This window comes from Prionailurus bengalensis, chromosome C2 (genome assembly GCF_016509475.1).
Source record: "Prionailurus bengalensis isolate Pbe53 chromosome C2, Fcat_Pben_1.1_paternal_pri, whole genome shotgun sequence".
NCBI classification, from domain to species: domain Eukaryota; kingdom Metazoa; phylum Chordata; class Mammalia; order Carnivora; family Felidae; genus Prionailurus; species Prionailurus bengalensis.
The window spans coordinates 22,852,550-22,871,195 of record NC_057350.1 but is presented as its reverse complement, the minus strand read 5'-3'; the positions used below and the strand labels follow the sequence as shown (position 1 = coordinate 22,871,195).

General features: G+C 34.4%; 1 protein-coding gene across 3 annotated transcripts in view; it reads left to right on the top strand.

Moving 5' to 3' along the window:
• Window positions 1-18,646, top strand: part of NCAM2 (neural cell adhesion molecule 2) — a 523,753-nt gene that overhangs the window by 435,575 nt on the left and 69,532 nt on the right. The window lies entirely within an intron of this gene.

Here is an 18,646-nt window from a genome sequence, read left to right as displayed (position 1 = left end):
TGTTTTGAAAACTCAAGTTATTACTACTAATTATGGCAGGTGGAATAATAGAATAAGCTAATTCTGAGAAGTTAAAACAATTTATAGCACTTCTGCTCACTTATATAGAATTTCATCATGTTGTGAAAATGTGGTTTGTTTTCCCATTAAAAGAAGAAACTAAAGTAGGAAATCATAGTAAATTATGAGAGCTGGAGTGTATTGATTGGGATATAGAACTACAAAAGGATAGTAAGGAAAATGATGAGTATATAGTAATATAAAGTATTGGTGAGTATATAGTAATGAAAATTATACTGTCCCTCCTGTGCTGGCCCTGGGCCCTGGCCTGATCCTAATATGTATGGTGTAAGGGTTCTGTAAAAAGCATGAGCTAGCTGTTTGTTCTATGAAGAAAAGAGTGAGCCCTTCTATGAAGGGTTGGCTTAGTGGACAATGGAGACAGAACAGATAAAAATCATCCTAGTTTCATCTGTGTTGGCACCTGCTTATTCATTTTTACTGAGAATAATAGGTTTTTGATAGAAGTGCCAGAAATATTAAACTGTCTTCAGTCATTTACCACATTCTTCAAGTAATGCCCCCCCCCAACATGTCAGCTTTTATAATTTCTTCTAATAATAAGAGGGTTTGGGTAGGTAATGTCTTTGTGCAAATGCTGTGTGGTTTAGGAGAGAAGATAGTGCCCCAAAAGAATGAGCTTGTGAGTTCTAGGATTCCAGGGGAAGCAACCATTACCCTAGATGCAAGAATAATATTTTTAAGAGAGAGAAAACAAAAGAGGGTGAAAAGGGAGAGACAGAAAGAGAGATGAATTATTTCTGACACTACAGAACATTCAAAGTGGGTGCTTGGGCACAACCCTGGAGACAAGTAATGTTAAAGCTGAACATTAGAGAAATTAAACTTGACAGAAGAGTACCACCACCCCTTACCCCTCCACCCTAGGGAAGAAGGTTAATAGATTCTTCTGAGACTTACAAAGTTGCAAAACCATGAAGAATTTATAATGGCTTTGATCTGACAGAGTTGTTCACGTTCAAAGACCTGATTTTGTTACTCCATATATCCCTATCTCAGAAGCAGATTTCCGTGTTTATAAAACTGATACATAATAAAGAACATTTGTTAATTTATAATGAGAAATCACTGTCTCGGAAATTAGACATTCAGGTATATATGATAGGTATATTCTTTACCTGTGAGTATTTTATGTAGAAAGAAAATGTGTCAGAAACCTGTTTGGTGAATTTTGAGTATCAGTCAGGGACCTTACATGAATGACAGTCAGTGCACTCAGCCTTGGATAGCTTAAAGCTTGCCAATGAGATCAGAATACTCATAGTTCTGGTTTCTCTTCCTCTTCCTATGAGAATGCTGATCCCATCATGGGGCTCCACCCTCATGAGTTCACTAAGTCTAATCACCTCCCCAAGACCCACCTCTAACTACTATCACATTACAGGCTAGGGTTTCAACATATGAATGGGGGGTGGGGCACAATTCAGTTCCTAGTTCCCAAATATTCATTCTATTTTAGTCACTCTGTTAAGAACTGAAAATAAATTAAGTCCATAGATTTTGACTACAAAATGAAGAATTTGGTAGTATGAATATCCTCTTACAGAGGATGAAGCTGAGAGCAATCCATATAAAGGAGAATACTGGGACTATAAAATTTAGCTTCTTATCTATAAGGTCATGTGGATAAATAATAGTGAAACTAAAATTCAAACCCTGACAGGAAATCAGATTCCAAAGGCAGTACTGTTGCCCGTTAGGCACCGTTTTTCCTTTATTCAGTAAAGAGTTACAAAAGTGGGGTGCCTGGGTGGCTCAGTCAGTTAAGCATCCGATTCTTGATCTCGGCTCAGGTCATGATCCCAGGGTCATGGATTGAGCCCCACATCGGGATTCAAGCTGAGCATGGAGCCTGCTTGAGATTCTCTCTCTCTCTCTCTCTCTCTCTCTCTCTCTCTCTCTCTCTGTCTCAAATAAACAAACAAAAAAAAAGTTGTGAAAGTGGAACACAAATTACTTCCCTGTAAAGTATGAGTATAGCCCATATGTATAATTTTAAGTATATATTTTTAAAAAATTACAATGTTTATTTTTGGGAGAGAGAGAGACACATAGTGTGAGAGGGGGAGGGGCAGAGAGAGAGGGAGACACAGCATCTGAAGCAGGCTCCAGGCTCTGAGCTGTCAGCACAAGCCCTAAGTGGGGCCTGAAATCACGAACCATGAGATCATGATCTGAGCCAAAGTCAGACGCTTAACTGACTGAACCACCCAGGCACCCCTAAGTGTGTGTGTTTATATATATATATATGTATATATACATATATATATACATATATATACATATATATGTATATATATGTATGTATATATATGTGTGTACATATATACATACATATACTTATATATGTATATATGTATATATGTATATATGTACACATATATATATGTGTATGGTGTAATGTGTGTGTGTGTTTGTTGCAATGTGTTTTAGATAGCTACTGGAAGGACTTCTATAGAGAACTGAGGGAGTAATTTGCCTACGTTAAATATGAATTAGAAAGCTGAAATATCACTGTCATTTAGAAATTTTTTCTTTGTAAATATTTTTACTTTTTTCTTACACTGGTTTTGTGATATCTATTTTAATTTGGTGGCTTGAGGTTTAATTACATGTCTTCATGTGGAGTTCTTGTTCTGTTTGAGGTTCATAATGTTCCTCAATCTAAAGATTGATGTCTTTCATCCATCCTGGAAAAAGTTATATCATTACATTCTTGAATACGAATATTGTCTTTTCCCTCATTTTCTCTACTCCCTTATTCTGAAAAATCCCAGTTATAAATGCTAAACTTGTTGTTTTTAGAAGTTAGAATACCATATCTCTGTACTTATTTTATTATGTTTCATTATTTTGCCATGTTATTATTCAGTTCTGCCTACCAGTTCACTAATTCTTTGTTCACTTATGTTTAAGCTACCATTAAACCTGTCTATTAAGATTTTAATTTAACAATCACATTAAAATTTTTTTTATGTTTTTATTTTATTTTTGAGAGTGAGGCAGAGCACAGGTAGGGTAGGGGCAGAGAAAGAGGGAGACACAGAATTGAAGCAGGCTCCAGGCTCCGAGCTGCCAGCATAGAGCCCGATGCAGGGTTCAAACTCACGGACTGTGAGATCATGACCTGAGCCAAAGTCGGATGCCCAACCAACTGAGCCACCCAGGCACCGCAACAATCACATTTTTAATTTATATAAATTACATTAGTTCGTTGTATGTTTCAACAGTATCTCACTCATGGTGGCTTGTTTAGTAGTATATTTTATGATTTTAAATTGCGATCTCATATTTTGCTAATCTTACTTACTTGTGTCATGCAAGGCCTGGGGTTTGGATGCAGTCTTCCACAGAAAATATCCCTTTACTTTGAACAGCTGCTCTGAAATTTTACAAAGGTGGAACCATCTTAAATTAATTTCTTGATTTGAGAGTTCCTGTGCTATGAGAGCAGATTTGCAGTTACTAATTTTCAAAGAAGTATTTATCCCACCTCCTTGCCAAGTCAAACAAATTTTTTTAGCCCACACTTTTCCTTTCTTCCAAGAACGTTGACATTCCTAGCTCCATGCAGGGGTCCAAGCCTCAGACCTCCCTCTTTCTTCTCTCCCCCATGAGGACACTGGAATCCAACCTTGTGTACTACAGATCCGTGCAATAGCTCTCATTGTCTGAGTACCAGTTGAGATTTTCCAAAGGACGGCAGTCACTTTACAAAAAAACAATTACATGGCTGGTCCTCTAGCTACAGTCTCCCCATCCACATCGTTTTTCATATTTCAGTTTTCCTTCCTTTTCTGTGATCTAACATGTACACCTAAAAAGATTTTTGAAAATGATATGTATAATTGTAACTATATTTAAAAGGCGCTCTTCTGGCTGTATAGGTAACGACACTGTTGAAATTCTGACGTTTTTTTAAAGAACATACATAGTTTTGAATAGGGAAGAAATGCTTCTTTTGCAGTTCACGCTAATCATTTTAAAGTTTGAGGAAGAATTTTGTAAGCATAATTATACTCATTGCCTTTGAGGCATTTGTTAGAAGATAGATTTAGATTTATCTCTGAAAAGACAGGGACTATAGTCAACATTTCAGCTACTACTTTTTTCCTTCAGCATAGATTTCTTTCTTTCTTTTAATTTACATGAGTTTAGTTGATGTTCAGTTTTTTTTCCTAGTTCATAAATACCCATAATCCATTATATACTACTCATGTATCTTCGTCTACCTAAAAATAAATATCATCTCTTGCTTGATTGTGGTGGCATAAGCAAGAAAATTTTAGGAAAAAAAAATCTCCTGTTAGTAGATTCTGATTCTAAATAATGCATTAATTAATTTCCTGTGAATTTCACTTGCTTACTCTGCACCTGGTCCAAGGTTTAGGGTACAGTTGCTGTCTAGACCAGTTATTATATTCTTCAAGGTTTAGCTGAAACCTTACTGATCATCCCAATCACTAATTGACCTAAAACTAAATTTCAAAACATGAATTGTGAACAAATCTGGTAACAACTTGAACTATTTAAATTTCAAATGGAAGTCATTTTGACATTTAGTTTTGAGTGAAAAATGTGTGTCACAGGTGTAGCAAGATTTTTTTTTTGATTGGGAGGGTTACATGGCATTTCCATTACCCTATCATTTAACACTTGGTAAGCATGTTCTATGTACCTCATTGGGCACAAATGAAGAGAAGATAATAATCTTTTAAAACAGGTACTCACTTTTCAGTATTCAAAACAAAAATGAAAAATTGACATTTTAAAATATCAAGTTATTTTTATCAGAGCATAAAACAATTCTCTCAAATAGCATAATTTTAATTTGTGAAATGTTTAGCCAGGTACAATCACACATAAACATCCTTTCAATCTCAACTGAGAGTATTAGATGCTCTGGTTTATTTGGACATAAGGTTGTAGTAGAATTTCTCTTTGTTCCTGAAAATAAGGGAGATAATTTTTATTTGAAAATAGTAGCATTTTGTAAATGGGAGATTCATTGGAAACTTACTCAAATTCTTGCCATTTTTACTAATCGAAGGGTGTAATAACTAACTACAATTTAGAAATGAATTCACAGTTGGACTTTACAGTTTTTTCACTGCATAATTTCACTAAACCTTCAATATTGCTTCACAGGATGCAATTGCAGTACCTGTATTTTAATCTATAGATGGTCATTTTAACCTTATAGCATTTAGTTTATGATTACACATTGTGATTAAGGTTATGTACCTGCTTCATTGCTACATATAATGCCAACATTTTTAATCCAGATTTTAATTTTAGCAGAAGTTCTATTTTAATTGAAACCTGAATAAAAAAAATCAATTTATATGGTAGAGAAATCCATTTTCAGCTTTGTGAAGAAGTGGCATTCAATAAGGATTTTTTTCCAAGATTGTTTTGAAAGATAGGTGTTTGGATTTACAAATTCTATGCCTGTGCCCGATAGGCCCACAAACTGATTTTAAATACAGGAGCTTAAATTGGAATAGAGTGAAGATTAATAGATCAAATACCAAGAAAGATTTCGATACAACTAAAGAGATGCTATGTCCCAATACCTTTGTCCCAAAGCGGGTGCCCTAAATTCAGTGGCACCAGCAACTCCCTTGGAATAAAGAATCTTTCTGGCTTGAATACTCCAAAACTGAAAGCTTAATAGTATTTATATTGATTCAAGCTGAAGCTCCACATCAACAATGAAAAATTTATTTGTTACATGTATGGAATTTCCATGTACCAACGACCCTATTACAGCACCTAGGTCCTCCATGTTTTCATTTTTCACTAGGAATCACCTCCATGCTCTGCCCCCACCCTCACATGCCCACTCACTTTCTCTTAGTGCAGCAGGCTTCATATGGCCTGTAAAGTGTTCTTTTACAGGATTTGCATCGGAAAATTATTTCTCTTTTAAAACTGGACATTAATGCCCTAAGGAGTAAGATAGAGTTGGGTGCTTTTTTTTTTTTTTAGTAATTTTTCCCCATTGCTTTGTATTAGAATTTCTTAATCAAATGTTAGCTTTTTTCAATTAATCCCTTCATGTTTCCTGTGTTTTCTCTCATTGTCTCTACATTTATCTTTACTCTCCCCTAAGGTTTTCAACACATATCTTTCAATTTACCTATAAGTTTTGAAAATTGTTAAATATTTTATTCTCTGGTCATTTCTCATCTCATTTATGCAATATAGTCTTTTCTCTCTGATAATTATCATGATATTTCATTTTCAGCATTGTTTTTGCTCCCTGATTTGGTTTTCTTTTCCTAGATTTATTTTGTTGTTGTTGTTTGCTTTGTCGCTGTCATTCACAATGGAAACGTTCCCCAAGTATTTGGTGATCCTTGCCTGGATAAGTGAAAGAAAAACACCCTCATCTCTATTTGTAAAGACAGTGTTTTCAAGCCTTGAGATCAGATGGGTTTCTAACTTCCCCATCAACAAGAGTCTGAGAAATGGTAACTATTTTCGGATATCTGTTTTGAGGCTGTTCAGTTAATACTGGCATACCTGGCTGTCAGGACACTGTGGAAAGGCAGCTAGTGTCAAATGGTGTCAGATGATTCCCACAAAATTTTATTCGGCACATCAACTCCATGTTCCTCCTGTTTAGAATTCTAGAGTACAAAACTTCTTTGGTCCCACTTACCAAATAATAGACCTTGCATCTTCTGTTAAGATGAGAGAGAGGAACTCATCTTCTCTTTAATCTGGGAAGAGGGCATGAGAGTACAATTGTTTAAATACTTGATGATCATTCAGTTTTATGCTCTCATTCATTGCACTTAAAATTTCTGAGATTTTCCTGAGTTCTGTAGGTCTATTAGTGTAAGTGTATCTCCACTGACTGTCTCACCCCTTATACAGATCTTCATAATTTTTGTTGTCATATTATATTTTTATATGTGGGACTTTTCCATTTTTAAAACAGTGTTAAATTAATTTGTTAATATATTGATGACGTAGCATTGAAAATTATGCTTTTAAGAAAAATGAGCATATCAGTGTTTCTTACTGAGTAATGATTAGTACCTGTAATTAGCTAAACTTCTTGCTTTGTAGTGTGGCTTATGGTCAAACAAATTCACATTTTTTCCTGGAAACTTTCTAGCTTCCTATGCACATTCAGCAGAAATTTTAAATATAAATTTAAGCTTCAAAACTTGGCAGTTTTCCCAATAATACCCAGAATAACAAAGGCCATCAGATGTGCACACAGTGTATGGGTCCATACATTGTGTAATATGCAACCATAAGAAGAGACATGTACATAGACTATGATATAAATGGTACCTGTTGAAATTATTTGATAATGCAGGGTACAGTAAAAATATAGTCCCTCTGTCCCAAGGGGGCTAGGAGAGAAAGGCAATGGTGCTCTGCCTGATCCTCAGAGAAAGCTGCAATACTGATCCAGGTTGGAGCCAGTGCCCTGAAGTCCCTGGCAGATGGCACACTGTGGGTTGACATAACCATCTCCCTGCCCCCAGTGTGACGCAGGTCTGCCTACTGGTAGATATTTTTCATTGTGTACTAGAACCTGCTAGAATCCAAAAGATAATTTTGATACAACCAGGTTTTTATTGGAAAACATGTTATTTGACACTCACTTCAAATTTTATTGTTCAAAAACCCACTAATTATGCAGTAAAATTCGGATTATTCAACAGTTCCTGGATTCTTCATTGATAATTGAACAACATATGGTAAGTATGCAATGCTATGTCTATAAACAGAGTGAATAATAATATAATAGGGAAGATTTCTTTCTATTAAATTATTAATTCATTTTTGTAGTGAAGATATACAAGATTGAACTACTTTTGTTCTGCATTGTGACTCAAAAAGAAAGTAACTTATTTCCAGTGGAAATATTTTATTGAAGTTATTGTCGATACATGTTTTTCTATGACCATTATTGAATATAAAACCTTTTTATTGTTGTTCATACTTAGAAAAGAAGGCCAGTGATTATTTAAAATACAGGATGAAAATAGCGAGAATGAGCATCACAACTCAACTAAAGTTAGAGTAAGCCCATACAGATATTTCTTTTTTTTAATTTTTATTATTTGTATTTGAAAGAGAGAGAGAGAGAGCATGAGTATGAGGAGCAGAGAGAGAGAGGGAGGCACAGAATCTGAAGCAGGACCCAGGCTCCTAGCTGTCAGCAGAGCTCGACTTGGGGCTCGAACTCGTGAACTGGGAGATCGTGACCTGAGCTGAAGTCCAGTGCTTAACCGACTGAGCCACCAAGGCACCCCCAGATATTTCTTTAAATCTGTTTTTTCGGGGCGCCTGGGTGGCTCAGTCGGTTAAGCAGCCAACTTCGGCTCAGGTCATGATCTCGTGGTCCGTGAGTTCGTGCCCCACGTCGGGCTCTGTGCTGACAGCTCAGAGCCTGGAGCCTGTTTCAGATTCTGTGTCTCCCTCTCTCTGACCCTCCCCTGTTCATGCTCTGTCTCTCCCTGTCTCAAAAATAAATTAAAAAAACGTTAAAAAAATAAAAAATAAATAAATCTGTTTTGTCATATTACGATGTGACCTAATGTGTGACTTTCCTAAATTTGTCAGGAGTTTTCTGTGTTGTGTTATGGTGCTACTAAAAATAATGAAATAAATAATTGATATGTCTTTGTTACTTAAAAACTTCTTTTTTTATTGTTGGGGTTCTTTTGGAACTGCATCTCAGATGTGCCTGCATGACATATGACATGATCATACTTTTAGGTCTTTCTGTCTTCTGTCTCCCCTCTCTACCAACCAAACACACAACGGTCCCTTTCAAAGTTTTATTTTATCTTATCATTGTGTGTGCTTTTGTCTGTGTTCTTAAAACACATATTATCACAGGGACGCCTGGGTGGCACACTCGGGTAAGCATCTGACTTCAGCTCAGGTCATGATCTTGCGGCTTGGAGTTCAGGCCCCCCACCCCCTGTCTGGCCCTGTGCTGACAACTCCCTCTGAGCCTGAAGCACGCTTAGGATTCTGTCTTCTTCTCTTTCTGCCCCTTCCCCGCTCCTGGTCCTGCTCATGCTCTCTATCTCTCTTAAAATAAATGCACATTAAAAAACTTTAAAAAATAAAAAAATAAGTAAAAACACATATTTTCACAAATTTTCTTTGTTTTATGATATATTAGCAAGCATCTTTTATAAATAATGAGTAAAAGGTTCATGTGGTTCAATGACATGAACATGATGGTTATTTCGTGTTCTCAGTGCTGTAATATACTAGTTCTCAACGAACTTCTTTGGCTACTAATTGTGATGAAATGGGTCTCAGAGGGTTTGGGGGTTTGTTTCTTTTGAAGTAATCTATGAGACATAACTCCTTTCTATTATGGTAGTGATGGTTTTTCTATAGGAGGATGTGTAGTTTTCCTGTCATTTTCCAATAGCTAAAAGTTATTGTAACATCATATTAAGTTACATTTAAGATTTTTATTCCCGTGTTTCTTTAATCCATGTTATTTACAGTTGCCTGGATGAAACTGCATTTGCATATATTATACTATTCAATTTTACTATTTTAGAAACAATTTTAAATAATCATTGTTTAGTATTAGTTCTAAACTACTGCAGTTTTTAAAATCTTAATAAATTCCGATGCTTTTAAAAAATTCTCTACAAAGAATATTTTCTACAATTACACGATTTCCCATATAAATCTGCCTGAAGAAAAATGGTTATCATTTTAATGACTATATTTCACATGGTTTAAAAGAAATAGACTATAAAAATCATCTGTCTATATTAAATACAAGTGCTCTAAAATCTTGTGAATTGCAAAGATAAGGGGATAAAAGTAATCCACATTAATTCTGTATTTTCAGTGAAAGGAAATTTCTTCTAATTTGAATGTAATGAAAGGACTTCTATATGTTAAAAATCAAAACAAGAATATATTGGACTATTTTCATTGTGTAAATTAAAAAAATAAACCCAATCTAAATTAGAAATTTATATAAAATAGCAGTCTTAATGAGTTTAAACTATGTAGATCAAAATACATAGGGAACGAGGGCAATAGGAAAACTGAGTGAATGACAGCTTTAAGTAAAATTATTTGTATGCTGGAAACTTACCCAGATGTCTTAATATGAAGACCCAAATTCATTCATAATTCTGTACTTTGCCTGGTTGCTGCTGTAATAATAAAAGAACTTCTATTCAAATAATTTTTAAATTTTTAAGAAAATGAGTTTTCTTTATGTGTTTTATTTTATTTTATTTTATTTTATTTTATTTTATTTTATTTTATTTTATTTTTAACCTGTTTTTATCATTGAGAGATTGAGAGAAAGAAAGTGTGTGAGTTGAGGAGGGGCAGAGAGAGAGGGAGACACAGAATTCAAAACAGGCTCCAGTCTCTGAGCTGTCAGCATAGAGCCTGATATGGGGCTTGAACACACAAACCATGAGATCATGACCTAAGCTGAAGTCAGATGCTCATCCGGCAGAGCCACACAGGCTCCCCTATGTATATAATTTTATAAATCAGAGAAATAAATGGTATGAAGAAATGAAACTAATTTATATGTGAAAGATATTTGTGAGTAGTGAGAAAAGAAACATGAATATTTCATGAGTGTTTTATAAAAATTTAATGTACAGGAGGATGGAGGTATTCATAGTCATTTGAAACTTCAAAAAAATAGACCCAGTTAACTGCTCAAATATACACTTTTTTGGATACTTTAATATTCAGTGTAAATATGATTTTTTCCTAGAATATAGCTCATAAAATTTTCTTATTTCTAGTGAAGAATAGCTGTGGGCTGACCATCATGGTTATTTTAATAGTGAATGTAACTGATACATAATTTTAGAAGACATGTTTTTACATTTTTTAACCTTAAAATTAAGAAAAAATTATGTTTATTTATATTTGAGACAGAGAGAGACAGAGCATGAGTGGGGGAAGGGCAGAGAGAGAGGGAGGCACAGAATCCTAAGCAGGCTCCAGGCTCCAAGCTGTCAGCACAGAGCCCGACGCGGGGCTCGAACTCACAAACCATGAGATCATGACCTGAGCCGAAGTCGGCCGCTTAACTGACTGAGCCACCCAGGTGCCCCACCCCTATAATTTTTTAAATCATGCCAATATATTCCATTTTAGTAAACATTGTTTGATTTTTTATTGTTAAAGTTCATTATTATGAACAATATTTTCTGTATTATAATACTATAATACATAGTATTTATATATGTATATATTTATGTACATAAATATTCTCAAAGTTTAAGGAGGAGTAAAGAGCTTTTTCTTTATCTGGTAAGTGTCTCAAGATTCTATTATTAGGAAGGTTCTAAGGCCTTCTTCAGTAGTGCTATCCTGTAGGAAAGGTTGAACACCATGGACTGGCATAATCAGAAATGGTTTCAGAGACTGACACTACTCTCGTTCTCTACTCTTTTACATCATGTGTGGCTCAGTCAGTTAAGCAACCAACTCGATTTTGGCTCAGGTCATGATCTCATGGTTCATGGGATCTAACCCCACGTTGGGCTTCATGTTGATAGCGCAGAGCCTGCTTGAGATTCTCTCTCTCCCTCTCTGCCCCTCCCCCACTCATTCTCTCTCTCTCTTTCTCTCTCTCTCTCTCAATAAATAAATACATTTAATAAACAAATAATCACTATTGTGTATAACAGTGATTTCTAAAATAGAATTCTAATTTTCCAGGATATGTAAAAGATCAGCCATTGGGGTCCATAAAGTAAACTGGAAAATATTTCCATTTCTCTAATTATGTAAGTTATGATTCAGGTAACCACATTTCAAAATGGTTGACTATACTCTGTGTGTGTGTGTGTGTGTGTGTGTGTGTGTGTGTGTGTGTATGCATGTATGCACATGCTTTATGTGTCCCTCTCCGTCTCTCGTACCAGGTCCCTAAATAAACACCTGGCACATCAAAGCCTGTCCACTCATTGTGTCATACATGCATTCTCTGTTCTGGCCATGCTTCAGTTTATGTTACTCCTACTCTTTCTTATCCTTCCTTCAAGGTCCAATATAAATTTGAGCTTTTTTACAAAGGTTTATTTATTTTTCAGTAGAAATATTTTTGCATTCTTTTGAAACTCTGTAGTCAATATTGCTTGCATTAGTATTTTCCAGCTTCTCACCTCATAATATAAGTATTAAGACATAAGTCACATTTCTCTATCTTGACTGCACATCTGAGAGCCTATATAACATGTTGGATGGACTTCTGAATCTTCTACATCACCTGAGATGAATAAATGGATCATTTCATTACTAAGCTTGTTTATACTCAATTAAAGTTATATAGTTGTTAAGTATTTCTAAGCATCTATAAATTATTACTGTATCTAGGCTAAGTTAAATGGAAACATCTAAGCAAGTTGGTTGTTTTTTCCTTTCTTTGAAATTTCCAAAGATTCCACAAGCTTTTCTAAGTACTGATGTTATGGAATTACTGTCTAATAAAACTTAATTCTATTGTATATTTTAAAAACTTCTTGTCACTTGCAAAGATTAAAAAAATATATAGGGGCATCTGGGTGGCTCAGTTAGTTAAGCATCTGACTTCGGCTTGGGTCAGGGTCTCAGGGTCCATGAATTTGAGCCACACACATCAGGCTCTGCACTATCCAGAGCCTGCCTGGAATTCTCTCTCTCTCTCAAAATAAATTTAAAAAATCTATTATAGCTTTTTAAAAGATAATCTACGTCTAGACATAAGCAGACTACTGAGAAAATGGAGACAGCAGCTTCTCTTTCTCTAAAAAAGCAGTCTTAATTGTTCCTATTTATTTTCTTCACACATCAGACCAAAGAGAAGCATCCAACCACTGTATGACATGTGCTCCTGCTACTGGCTCAGCTAACATTCAAGAAAGAAAGCCTGTATAGGTGGTAAAACATGTCCGTGCACTTCTGACAACTTGACATGTCAATGAACAGTTAGGGTATTTCTCATATCACCGAAATACTAGTATGCACTGTAAAGGTGCTTCCATTTGGAGTAATTTGCTAGAAATCTTCATCCTCACAACTGGGTCTTGTGACAGACACACACTTAGCAGGAACTTTGGATTTAGGGTTAGAGACATGTGATCTTCTGTCCAGAGTAGCATTGTTTTATCTCCCCATGTATTGGCGGGGCCACTTATCCTACATTTTATATCGTTAAAGTCTTGGGTACTATTGACATTTTAATACTTAAAATACTCCAATCTGTGCATAGGGGATGCATTTCCATTAATTAATGTTTCCTTTAATTTCTTTCAAAAACTTTTACAAGAATATTTTGTAGTTTCTGTTGTGCATGTCTTAAATTTCTTTTGTTAATTACTAAGAATGGTATTTTTGATGCTATTAAAATGGAATTATGTTTTGAATTTTCCTCTTTGGTTTGTTCATTGTTAGTGTATAGAAATGCAACTGATTTTGGGTGTTGACTGGATGTTCTCATTTTATTGGATTCATTTTTAGTTCTAAAAGATTTTTGTGGAATCTTTGGAATTTTCTACATGTAAGATCACATGATTGTGAACAGAGATAAATTCAATTCTTTCCTTCAAATTTAGATGCCTTTAATTTTGTCTAATTGCTCTGGCTAGTAATCTTAGTTAAATAGAAGTGGTGGAAGCAGGCATCCTTGCCTTGTTACTGTTTCTGGAGGAAAATATTTTAATCTTTCACCATTGAGTATTATTAACTGTATATTTTTAATATATGGCTTTTATTTTGCTGAAGTATTTACTTTGTATTCCTAGTGTTTTGAGTGCTTTTATCATGAAGAGGGTATTAAATTTTGTCGAATGCTTTTTCTGCATCAATTAAGGTGATGATGCATTTTTTTCCTTTATCCTGGAATTGTAGTGTACTACATTGTTTGATTTTTGTATGTTGAAATATCCATGCATTCCAGGAATAAATTCTTTTGGCCATAGTAAATGAATCTTTTAAAATGCTGCTGAATTTGGTTTGCTACGATGTTATTGAGGATTTTTATATTAATATTCCTAAAAGATAATGGTCTGCAGTTTTTTTAATTTATTTATTTACTTATTTTTCTAGTGTTTTTGTCTGGTTTTGACATCAGGTTAATGGATTAATGCTGGCCTCATAGAATGCGTTAGGAAGGGTTCTTTCCTCTTTATTTATTTATTTATTTTTTAGGAATTGCTGACAATAATTGCAATTAGTTTTTATTTAAATGTTTGATGGAATTGATCAGAAGCTATTGAGTCCAGGACTTTTCTTTGTCAGGAGATTTTTGATTACTGATTCAGTCTTCACACTAACTATAGGTCTATTCAGATTTTCTATTAACTTATGATTTCATCTTGGTAGATTTTGTGTATCTGGATATTTATCCTTTTCATCTAGGTTATTCAGTCGGTCAGCATACAGTTGGTCATAGTAGTCTCTTATAATGCTTTTTACTTCTGTAAAATTGGTAATAATGTCTCCACTTAATTTCTGGTTTTAGTAATTTGAGTATCTTTTTTTTTTGTCTTAGTCTATATAGCTGAAATTTTTTTATCTTGACTTTTTTGAAGAATTAACTTTTGGTTTAATTGATTATATCTATTATTTTTCTATTCTCTATTTCATTTATATCAGTCTTATATTTATTATTGTCTTAACTCTGCTATCTTTGAGTTTAGTCATTTCTTTTTCTAGTTCTTTAAGTTGTAAAGTTAAGTTGTCGATTTGAGATCTTTCTTGTTTCTTAATGTAAGCATTTAGAGCTCTGAATCCCTCCCTACTCCTGCGTTTGCTGTGTCTCATTAGTTTCTCATACATGGTGTTTCTGTTTTCATTCATCTCTAAGAATTTCTTTAACTACCTTTGTTATTTCTTCTTTGACTCATCAATTTGAGAATATAATGTTTATTTTGTAATTTTTTTTAGTTTTATTTATGTTAATGATTTCTAACTTTATACTGTTGTGGTCAGAAAAGTTACTTTATATGATCTCTAACTTTTGAAGTCTTTTTAGACTTAAATTTGTGACCTAACGTATTATCTATTTTGGAAAATGTCCTGTGTGCTTTTAAAAATAATGCATTTGCCGTTGCTTTTGGATAGTATTCTGTATATGTCTGCTAAATCTAGTTGGTTTATTTTGTTGTTTAAGTCCTGTTTCCTAACTTATCTTCTGTCTGATTGTTCTATCCATTATTGTGAGTAGCGTATTGAAGACTCCAACTACTATTTTTGAACTTTTTCTCCCTCTATTTCTGTCAGTTTTTGCTTCACATATTTTGATGGTCTGTCACTAACATGTAAATGTTTATAATTGTTGTATCTTCTTGCTGTATTGAAACTTCTATTATTGAAACTTCTATTAATGTACTTTTAGTCTCTTGTAACATTTTTTTTATTTAAAGTTTATTCTGTCTGATAATCAGTATAGCCAGCTCTGCTTTCTTAATATTTGCATGGATAATCCTCTCCATCTTCTCACTTTCAATCTATCTGTGTCTTTGGATCTAAAGTAAATCTCTTGTAGACAATATATAGTTGGATAATATGATTCAAGTCATTCTTCCAATCTCTGTCTTTTGATTGGAGATTTTAATCCATTTATACTTAACATAGTTACCAGTATGCAAGGACTTCTGTAATTTTCTACATGCCTTACAGATTTTTGTCCTTTATTTTCCATATTACTGTCTTCTTTTGCATTTAGTCATTTTTTGTGGTAAAATGTTTAAATTCCTGTCTCATTTATTTTGTGTATATCCTATGGCTATTTTCTTTGTGGTTACCATGGGGACTTTCTTTAACATCCTAAAGTTATAACACTTTAATTTGAATTTATATTAGCTTAACTTCAGTAATATACAAAAAATATGCTCTTATATATCTCCATCCCCATCCTTTTTTGTTGTTGGTATAAAAAAATTACATCTTTATGCATTGTGGGCCAAGAACATGAACCAATAATTCTTTCAAATGTGTTAATACCTTAAATTATGTAGAAAACAAAATCTGGAGTTAGAAACTAAAGTTACAATAATACTAGCTTTTAGAATAATATTTTTTAAAAAATATATAGTCTCTTAAGTTATGTAGGAAATCACCAGTGCAGTTGCAAATCATTGTTCCAGTAGTACTAGCTTTTGTAGTTGTCCATGTATTTACCTTTATTGAGATCTTTATTTCCTCATAAGACTTGAGTTATTAACTAGGTCTTTTTATTTTACCTTGAAAGACTCCCTTGAGCATTTCTTGCAGAGCGAGTCCAGCAGTAATAGAGTAACTCACCATTTATTTATCCAGAATGTTTATTTATCCAGAATGTCCTCATTTTTGACAGATAGTTTTGTCAAATATAGGACAGTTTTTTCCCTTTTAGTACTTTGTGGGTTTTTTTGGGTTTTTTTTGTTTTTTTGTTTTTTTTTTGTTTTATTTATTTTTGGGACAGAGAGAGACAGAGCATGAACGGGGGAGGGGCAGAGAGAGAGGGAGACACAGAATCGGAAACAGGCTCCAGGCTCTGAGCCATCAGCCCAGAGCCCGACGCGGGGCTTGAACTCACGGACCTCGAGATCGTGACCTGGTTGAAGTCGGACGCTTAACCAACTGCGCCACCCGGGCGCCCCTCCCTTTTAGTACTTTGAATAAACCATCCCTCTGCCTTTTGGCCTCCAAAGTTTCTGATGAGAAATCTGCTAATAATGTTATTGAGGATGTCTTGTATACAATGAGTTACCTTCTCGCTTGGTGCTTTCAAGATTCTCTCTCGGCCTTTAGTTTTTGAAAGTGGATTATGATGTGTCTTGGTGTGGGCCTCTCTGAGTTCATCTACTGAATGAACACATTTATCGACAAAAATTATTTTTAAGCTCCACAATTTAATTTTTGGTTTTCTTTTTTAGATTTTCTCTCTTTATTTTGGTCATACATTGTGTTTTTTATTGTTTTTGTTTGTTTGTTTGTTTGCTTTCTTTATTATTTAGTTCTTCTTTAGTTCTTTTAGCAACTTTAAAATGGTTGTTTCAAAAGTTTTTTTTCTAGTATATCTACCGTGAAATATTTTTCAGGGAAAGTTTCTGTGATTAAAATTTTCCCTTAAATGGGCCATAATTTGTTGTTTCATTGCATGCCTTGTGATTTATATGCTAAAAATTAGACATTTGATTTTAATAATATAACAACCCTGGAAATCAGTTATCCCTCTTCTGCAGTGTTAACTCTTTTTTTTAAGTTTATTTATTTATTTTGAGAGAGAGCACATAAGCTGGGGCAGAGAGAGAGGAAGAGAGAGAATCCCTGGCAGGCTCCATGCTGTCAATGCAGAGCCCAACATGGGACTCAAGCCTATGAATTGTGAGATCATGATCTGAGCCAAAACCAAGAGTCAGACGCTTAACCAGTTGAGCCACCCGGGGGGCCCCTTCCAGAGCATCAATTCTTATTTGTTATTCTTGCTTATTGCTTTTTAAAACTATTGTTGTAGTCTATGTCTGTGCCAAGGATCAAACTGACATGTAAACTTAAGGTCTTCTTAGGGCACTGGTTCCTTAAATACCCAGGAAGTCACTTCTGCCAAAAGGGGAAAGGCATACAACGATAAGGAGAGGTGCAACAACAATGGCTGCCCACCTTCTTGTCTGCACCTCTGTGATCAAAAGCAGCAACCAAAATCAGAGCAGGATCCCTGATATTTGAAGGAGGAGGTCCTTTTTACACACCTGACTCCCACATGCTGTGTGCAAGCCACTCTAGGAACATGTGCTCAACTGCCTGCTACTTGATTGGTCAGGGACGTGTAGCTACTATTGTGCTAACAGCTGAAATTGACCAAATTGACCACAATTTACTATCCATATATTCCCCCTGGAAGTTGCAAGCCTTTAACAGACTCGAAGATTCCAAAATATTTACATCAGACAGACTCTGCCAGTATAATTGTTGTCTAGGTGGAGAGAGAAGATTCCTTGTGCTTCCTCCTCCACTACCTTTCTAGAATCCTCCCTTTCCATTTATAACTCTTCACATTCATTGAAAATTTATATAGACACTCATTATTTCAGTTTTAAAATTCAAGATTCAGATGATTTCTTAAAATTTTCATGAGGGATTCCAGTGCAATTGTTCAGATGAGCATCTTCAGTTTGTATAAAGTATTCATAATGACATGAATTGTGCACATGAATATTTAGCAATGGAATTATCTGGCTTATGATTTTAATTCTCCAAAAGACATTTTTAAATGCTCTAAATCAAATAATTTTGTACTCATAAAAATAGCTGTATAGAAATGTAGTATATTTTCCTTAAATACTCAAAATATTTACAGGTAATTTTTTGTTACAAGTTGTGTAGAGATATGATAGATGCAAAATATGAATGACAAGCCTTCATATTAATTTACTTGAAACACTTAAATTTTGGTGGAAAATGAAATACATCCATATTAAACAAGATAAAGAAAGGAATACACATGATCCAGAATATCTGGATAAAGTAGAATGTTCTATGTCCTGAAATTCATTGAAAAATAGCTAGCAATTGATTAGAACTAATGGAGATGTCTGGATTATCTACAGA